The sequence below is a fragment of the Gopherus evgoodei genome, chromosome 2 (genome assembly GCF_007399415.2).
Source record: "Gopherus evgoodei ecotype Sinaloan lineage chromosome 2, rGopEvg1_v1.p, whole genome shotgun sequence".
NCBI classification, from domain to species: Eukaryota; Metazoa; Chordata; order Testudines; family Testudinidae; genus Gopherus; species Gopherus evgoodei.
The window spans coordinates 173,489,356-173,496,663 of NC_044323.1; positions in this window are offsets into that span (position 1 = coordinate 173,489,356).

Sequence of the window (7,308 nt, forward strand, 5' to 3'; positions counted from 1 at the left end):
CTCCCATTGAAGTCAAACTTTAAATAATGCTTTAGTGACCTGAAGTTCTGGTGAAATTAAATTTGCTTCAAAGCAAAGTTTATTACATTGATGATTACAACTGTTCTGATATTTAAATCACATTAATCATAATAATATTAAGGGCGTGATTCAAAGTTTATTAAAGTCAAATGTTGCCTTTTACTTTAAGGGCTTCAGATCAGGCACTACATGTAATAATTCCAGATCAGAACTTATTTCAGTTTCACATTTTAATGTTAAATGTGTTCTATTTTTTTTCATAAACTTACTCTGTAAGTATACAAATGATCCCTGATTACAATGTGTGCCCGTTTGGTATAACCTCCTCTAAATACTGTGCAATTATAAAATTCATTTGAGAATGATGGTTATATGAGAGTTGTTTGAAAAATGTTCAGCTAAATATTTTTTGAAGAAAAATTACTTTTCAACCAAAGTGAATATTTTCATTCCCTCCCCCACTCCTTTTTCCTCCTTTTTTAAGGGAGGGAGGGGAGAAATGAAAAACCAAATTCTCAAAAATTTTCAGTACTAAACACAACATTTTTATTTTATTTAGTCAACAACATTAAAATATTTTGTGGAAAATTTTCAAAATACAAAAGCTTTTTTTCTTTTGGATTTATTTATTTATTTTGTGGAAAACACTTAATTTTTTGATAAGTTCGATCCTAAATATTTATTATTTGTATTGTGATAGCACAAACAGACCAACAATTAAAGATCAGGGCTCCATTGCACATGTATAATCTAAAACAGACCGTGCCCAAAAGAGTTTGCAACCTACGGTCCTGATTCTGCAAAGACTTAACACACATACTTAATTTTATGAACTCTGAGTAGTTAATGAAGTCCATGGAAACTATTCAAAGGATATAGAGTGAAGCATGAGCAAGATTAAGACTTAATCAAACTGGCTCAGTTTTAAAGCATGAGGTTCCTGAGATGCTGATGTTACACTGTAATAACCATTAAAATTATTTGATGAAGAATCCTGATTAGGAAAGACAAATCTGAGATACATAGTAATTTGACAGTATGTTCGTAAATGGTATGCTATGCAGAGCTAGTTATTTTTTGCTATTAAGATGTTTCCCAATTCTACTTACATTATTTTCTAAAGGAAGAATGTAAAATGTGACGCACATAGTGATGTTAACATCACTTGTGCGAAACGCAGCCACTATTGCACCACTCTAAAACTAATGCTGTGGCCTGTAGATCTACAGTACATAGACTAATTGGCCTTTACTCTACTCCCATTCTGTGCATAATCCTCCCTATGAAAATACTTTCAGAGAGCTACCACCTAGCACAGCTTTATAATGCACAAAAGGTAGTAATGTTCTCCTTCCCTGGCTTATTCCTGTAAGAGTGGAACCAGGGCAGTTCTGTTACTGTTTGGCCTTGCATACCAGGAGGGGAGAAGGAGCACATTTTACCCTGAGGTGCAGTGTCACAAAATGTGAAATTTTTTTTGGTAGTGAGGAAAGAATATGGGACATTTCTAAGTATTTGCAGCTCTATATGTCTGCCTTGTTCTTTCAAAATAAAGGCTGCAGATGAAAGTTGCTTCCAAGAAGTAGCATTAGAGCTGATGAAACCTAGTTTACATAGACTAATGACATTCTTGACTGAGCTGTAGTATACAGAATTCAGTATTTTTAGCTGCACAAAGTAAATGAACAATTTGTTTTGTTGATGCTGTTTAGAGAAACAATGCCTCTGGGTCAGTAGTGCACAGATTCCTTGGATAGGTCTTTAAAGGAAAGAATTAGTATACTGCAAAGCAAGAAAGGAAAGTGGTGTGAGAATTTTGTATACTATTAAAGATCATTTAAAAATGCAAAAGGCTACACTTTCTGTTTGATGTGGAGAAACTGACTACTTGTTCAGGAAAAGAATTCAAAATGTCTTGTGCATTAATTTACATTCTGTTTCTTTTAAAACATGCCAGAAATCATTGGGGTGGGGGAGAGGGGCAAGCACTGATCAGTAATGCTGCTTTTTCTCTTCTCTTTAAACAAGCATAAATATATTTTACTTTACAATTAGAGTTGCTGGCCTAAATTGATATTTACTGGGAAAAGCACTGCCAAGGTCAAAGAATTTAACAGTACGTATTTGTTTAAAAAAAGAAATAAAACCAGATTTTTTTTTAAATCTCATCCTTGATATCAGCTTTATGCCTTACATTTAGTCAATTTTCTGTTACAAAGACTCACAAGGCAGATAATCTCTAGGAAACATAATATAATATACAGGGGGAGGGGGGGAGTCTAAAAAATTTTACTTTGGAGAAATATTCCATGAATTTTCCAGCAAATATATGCCAGTATCTGAAAGCCCCATTGTCATAAACAGATAGTTAAGGGTTAATGTCTCTTTTACCTGTAAAGGGTTACAAGCAGTGAACCTGGACCACCTGATCAGAGGACCAATCAGAAAACAAGATACTTTCAAATCTCGGTGGAGGGAAGTCTTTGTTTTGTGTTGTTTGTTTGTCTGTTGTTCTCTCTGGGTTCTGAGAGTAACCAGACGTACCTACAGGCTCTCTAATTTTCTGTTCAAATAGTAAGTACAAGTACAAAGGCGGTTTAGTCTTTTTGATTGCTTTCTTTATTTGCAAATGTGTATTTTGCTGGAAGGATTTTAATTTGTATGTGTGCTGGGGGGAAGGCTTCTCTCTGGCGTCTATAAGCTAAAAGACCCTGTAACATTTATCATCTAAATTACAGAGACAACTTTTACTTTTTTTCTTTCTTTTATTAAAAGTTTTTCTTTTTAAGACCTGATTGATTTTTTCCCCTTGTTGAGGCTCAAGGGAATTGAGTCTGTACTCACCAGGGAATTGGTGGGAGACAGGGAGAGAAAGAGGAGGTGGGGAAGGTGCATTTCCCTTTGTTGTAAGATTCAAGGAGTTTGAATCACAGTGATCTTCCAGGGTAGCCCAGGGAGGGAAAGCCTGGGAGAGGCAACGGTGGGGGAAAGGGTTTACTTTCCTTGTGTTAAGATCCAGGGGGTCTGGGTCTTAGGGTCCCCAGGGAAGGTTTTGTGGGGACCAGAGTGTACCAGGCACTCCAAGTCCTGGTTGGTGGCAGCACTACAGGATCTAAGCTGGTAATTAAGCTTAGAGGAATTCATGCTGGTACCCCATCTTTTGGACTCCAAGGTTCAGAGTGGGGATTTATACCATGACACTCAATTACAAAAATAAAGAACACTGGTTTTAGGCCTCCATATTTGGTCCTGAGAAAAAGCAGAGAGGTAGAACCAGTGAGACCCCAAAATGTTTGAACAGTAAGTATGGATATCTTAGAGCAGGCAACTAGGAGTTAGGGCTCCTTGGTTCCATTCCTGCTTCTACCATTTTGACCTTTGACAAATTACCTAAGCCCTGATTCACAAGGTACTTGTTAGGCATGAGCCTAACTTTAAGCAGTGGTTTTAATGGTCTAAGTACCTTGCCAAATTGGGGCCTTCAGGGGCCTTTCTCTATGCCTCAGTTTTCTCTATCTGAAATTATCTAGTAATATTGAATAGAAATAGGCAGGTGGTATCACTTCTGTAAACAGCATTCACAAGACTATTCCTAGAATACTGTTCAGATGTCTGCACTTCAAAAAGGGATGCTGACCTATTGGAAAGGGTTTGGAAAAGAGCTACAAGAATGATCTGAGATCTGGGAAACTTGTTTTACAGTAAGAAACTGAAGAAGTTCAATCTGTTTAGTTTCTCTTAGGCCTGGTGTACACTGGGAGGGGGATCAATCTAAGTTATGCAACTTCAGCTACATGAATAACGTAGCTGAAGTCAACGTACTTAGATCTAAGCACTGCGGTGTCTCCACCACGGTAAGCTGATGGCTGATGCTCTCCTGTTGACTCCACCTGCACCTCTTGCCCTGGTGGAGTACCATAGTTGACAGGAGAGCACTTGGCGGTCGATTTATTGCATCTAGACTAGATGTGATAAATTGACTCCCGCTGGATCGATCACTGTCCGTCGATCCAGCGAGTAAAGTAGACAAGTGCAAAGAGAAGGTTAAGAGAGGACTCGATCACAGTCTACAAGTACCTACATGGGGAAAAGATTTCTGATAATAGGCTAGTTAGCATAATAAGATCAAATCGTTCAAAGCTGAAGCTAGATAAATTCATTTTAGAAATAAGGTGCATTTTTTTAACAGAGTAGTTGGAACAACTTTCTAAGCATTGTGGTGGATTCTGCATCATTTGAAGCCTTCAGATTAGGATTGGATGTTTTTCTAAGAAACAGGTTCTAGCTCCACTTACAAGATATGAGTTTGATGCAGGAATACTTGTTGAAATTCTATGACTTGTGTTATGCAGGAGGTCAGACTACATTATCATAACCGTCCCTTCTGGCCTTAAAATCTTAGGAATGCTTACCTAACTCTCAGAAGTGTTGTGTTATTTAATCTACAGAAACAGACTAGAAAACAGTAAGTGCAAACTTTTGTTCTATGTAACCCTTATTAGGGGTAAGACTTCACTGTTCAGCAGGATATAGTGCATTAAAGTTGCCCCTTTTCTATCCCATTCTTAAGAACAAGGATTAATCTCTTTATACTATCTTGAGTATTTTTAATAATTTAAATGTTATAGTCAATATTACTGTCTTACTCCATTTGTCCTGGAAGCATGTACGTGTGATGTGGGTTCTTGTGCCCAACAGGCCCTATCTACATTCCATTGCTGTTTTGCTTACGAGCTCTTGGATGGGTGCTTACAAGATGGCCACTTTAAGTTCCTCTGGGTATAACTACTGGCTGGGAAAACAACATGTGATGGAGTCAGAAATGCACTGTGCATGAACAGAGCTTCACTGACGTACTTTCAGGTCACCCGAGTGGGTCAGAGTAATAAATTCCACCCTGGGGAACAAGAGAAGTGGCATGTCTGCGAGAAAGCCACATGCCAGTTAGGAAGCATAGCATGGATTCCATGTTGCTGTCACACCAGGACATGGATTTGGCCATAACTGCTGCTAATGTTATTTTATTGGCAAATTTTATTATAAACCTTAAAATGAAGATGACATTGGATCTTATTTTCAGAGGCTCCACATTTCTGTAGTTTTCATAGAATTCATCTGATGTTAAGTGCTCGACACTTCTGAAATTCAGTTCCTTTCCCTTTTTAAATAAAAAAAAACTTTTTGTGGATACAGACTAACATGGCTACCCCTCTGATATTTTTAAAATCAGTTACTTTTAGAATGCTTGTATTTCCAGTAAAGATGCAGATCCAGATCCAGATCCAAACACCTCTGAACTGTGGGAGAATTTGGATCCATTTCCAAAGTTTGCAACTTGATTCAATTCTAAATTCAACATTGCCAAATGTTCTGCATGGACAAACCCTTGCATTGAGCCCTACTGAAGTCCTTGGGGCTCTCTATGGGCACAGGCATCCACTTGCATGGAGCAGTTTATGGGATCAGGACTCAAGTGCTGTCTACTGGGTAGGGGCCCTCTTGGATTAATTAATCCTTGGTTTGCTTGAAAATAGTGGTATTGTTGGATAACTTCCTTTTAAACAATCAAACTGTACTGATGAACAGTCTGAAAATAAGGTGATACTCTCATGGGTGACAAAACTTAAAAAAAGAAAAAATCCAAAAGTTACATTACATCATCAGAGGGATCTGTCTTGCTTAGGTACCAAAGAGCATAGTATAGCTTTCCGATAATGAAAAATTATCGAATCAATTATTGAACATCATTGGAGAATAATACTAAAAAAATAGACTAAAGCAGATACAGTACAGGACTTCAAATGAGCAAAAGGACAAAATAAGGAATTTATCAGCCAATTAATTTTAACTTCATTGCTGGGTGAATTATTGTGGCCCAATCCTCTAATAGGGTTAAATGCCCTCAAGTCTAACTAATAACTATGGAACTACTCGTAGGAATTATTATGCCTGATAGCATCTGAGGCCAAGGAGGTTTTGTAAAAAGATGATTTTTTACAAAACAAATTTTTGGGCCTTATTTGACAGTAGTACAACTTTAAGTAGTTTCTCACTTTTCCAATATCAGAGGGGTAGCCGTGTTAGTCTGGATCTGTAAAAGCAGCAAAGAATCCTGTGGCACCTTATAGACTAACAGATGTTTTGGAGCATGAGCTTTCGTGGGTGAATACCCACTTCGTCGGATGCATCACCCACGAAAGCTCATGCTCCAAAACGTCTGTTAGTCTATAAGGTGCCACAGGATTCTTTGCTGCTTTCACTTTTCCAGTTCTTCCTGTTTTTCTTTCTAGTTTAATTTCTTCTCTGTTTAGGTTTAATTCTATTTAGGCTTTTGTAACCACATGCCAAATTAAAATCCCAGCAAAATAAAGAAAATAACATAACCCTCCTATCTCACCCCCCAAAAATGTTCTTTATTTTTTAGATCTCTCAAGTAGGCAAGTCCTAGATGGTAAGATGGGTTCCATCATCTCCTTCTTTGTTTTATGTGGCATGAGACTGACACCTAACTTACTCCCTCTGTGGCCTGCTTTGTGCAGGGGTTTGGACTAGATGATCACATTGGTCCCTTCTGACCCTAGAATCTATGAATCTATGAATCTATAAGAAGCAGCTTAGACATCTAAGCTGTTCAACTCCAGGTAGCAGGCCCCTCCCTGTTCATGGATCACAGAGCTAGGCACCTCCATGCAGCACAGACTTAGAAGACTATTTCGGTGAAATGGGCAGGGCTTAACAAACACCTCTATCATCAGCATCTTCCAATGCGTAGCTTAGGGTGCTCTGTGCCTAGCATGCTGGCTTTTGCAAATCCCATTCTAAGGCAAATCCCTATTCATTGTATAGGGAGCCTAGGAGCCTAACTTGGCTTTATTGTTTCTATGATTTTCTAGTTAGGCACTGTGACTCTCAACATTGAAATGCTTAAATCCCTTTGTGGATGCCACCACAGGCCCTGATCCTGAAAATGTGTAGGCCTATGATTAACTTTAGACACCTTGGAGGTGCACCTTCAAGTGCAAAAGTTAAGTATTATGCCTGTGGGCTGCTGTGTTCTGTAGCCGTTTCAGTTCTTGCATGAATGTAAAGATAACCTGCAAAGGTGAATATAAACCACACAAAACTCTTGAACTTATGTCCTTTTTCACTCCTTTATGATATAGGAAAAAATGCCTGAAGATGTGTTTTTTTTCTTTGTACTTTTAACAGTAGAAATTCAGATCCTGTCTAAGTGGACAACTAATGCAATGATGACCTCCTAAAAGCTAATAGATGGAAAGCTAAATT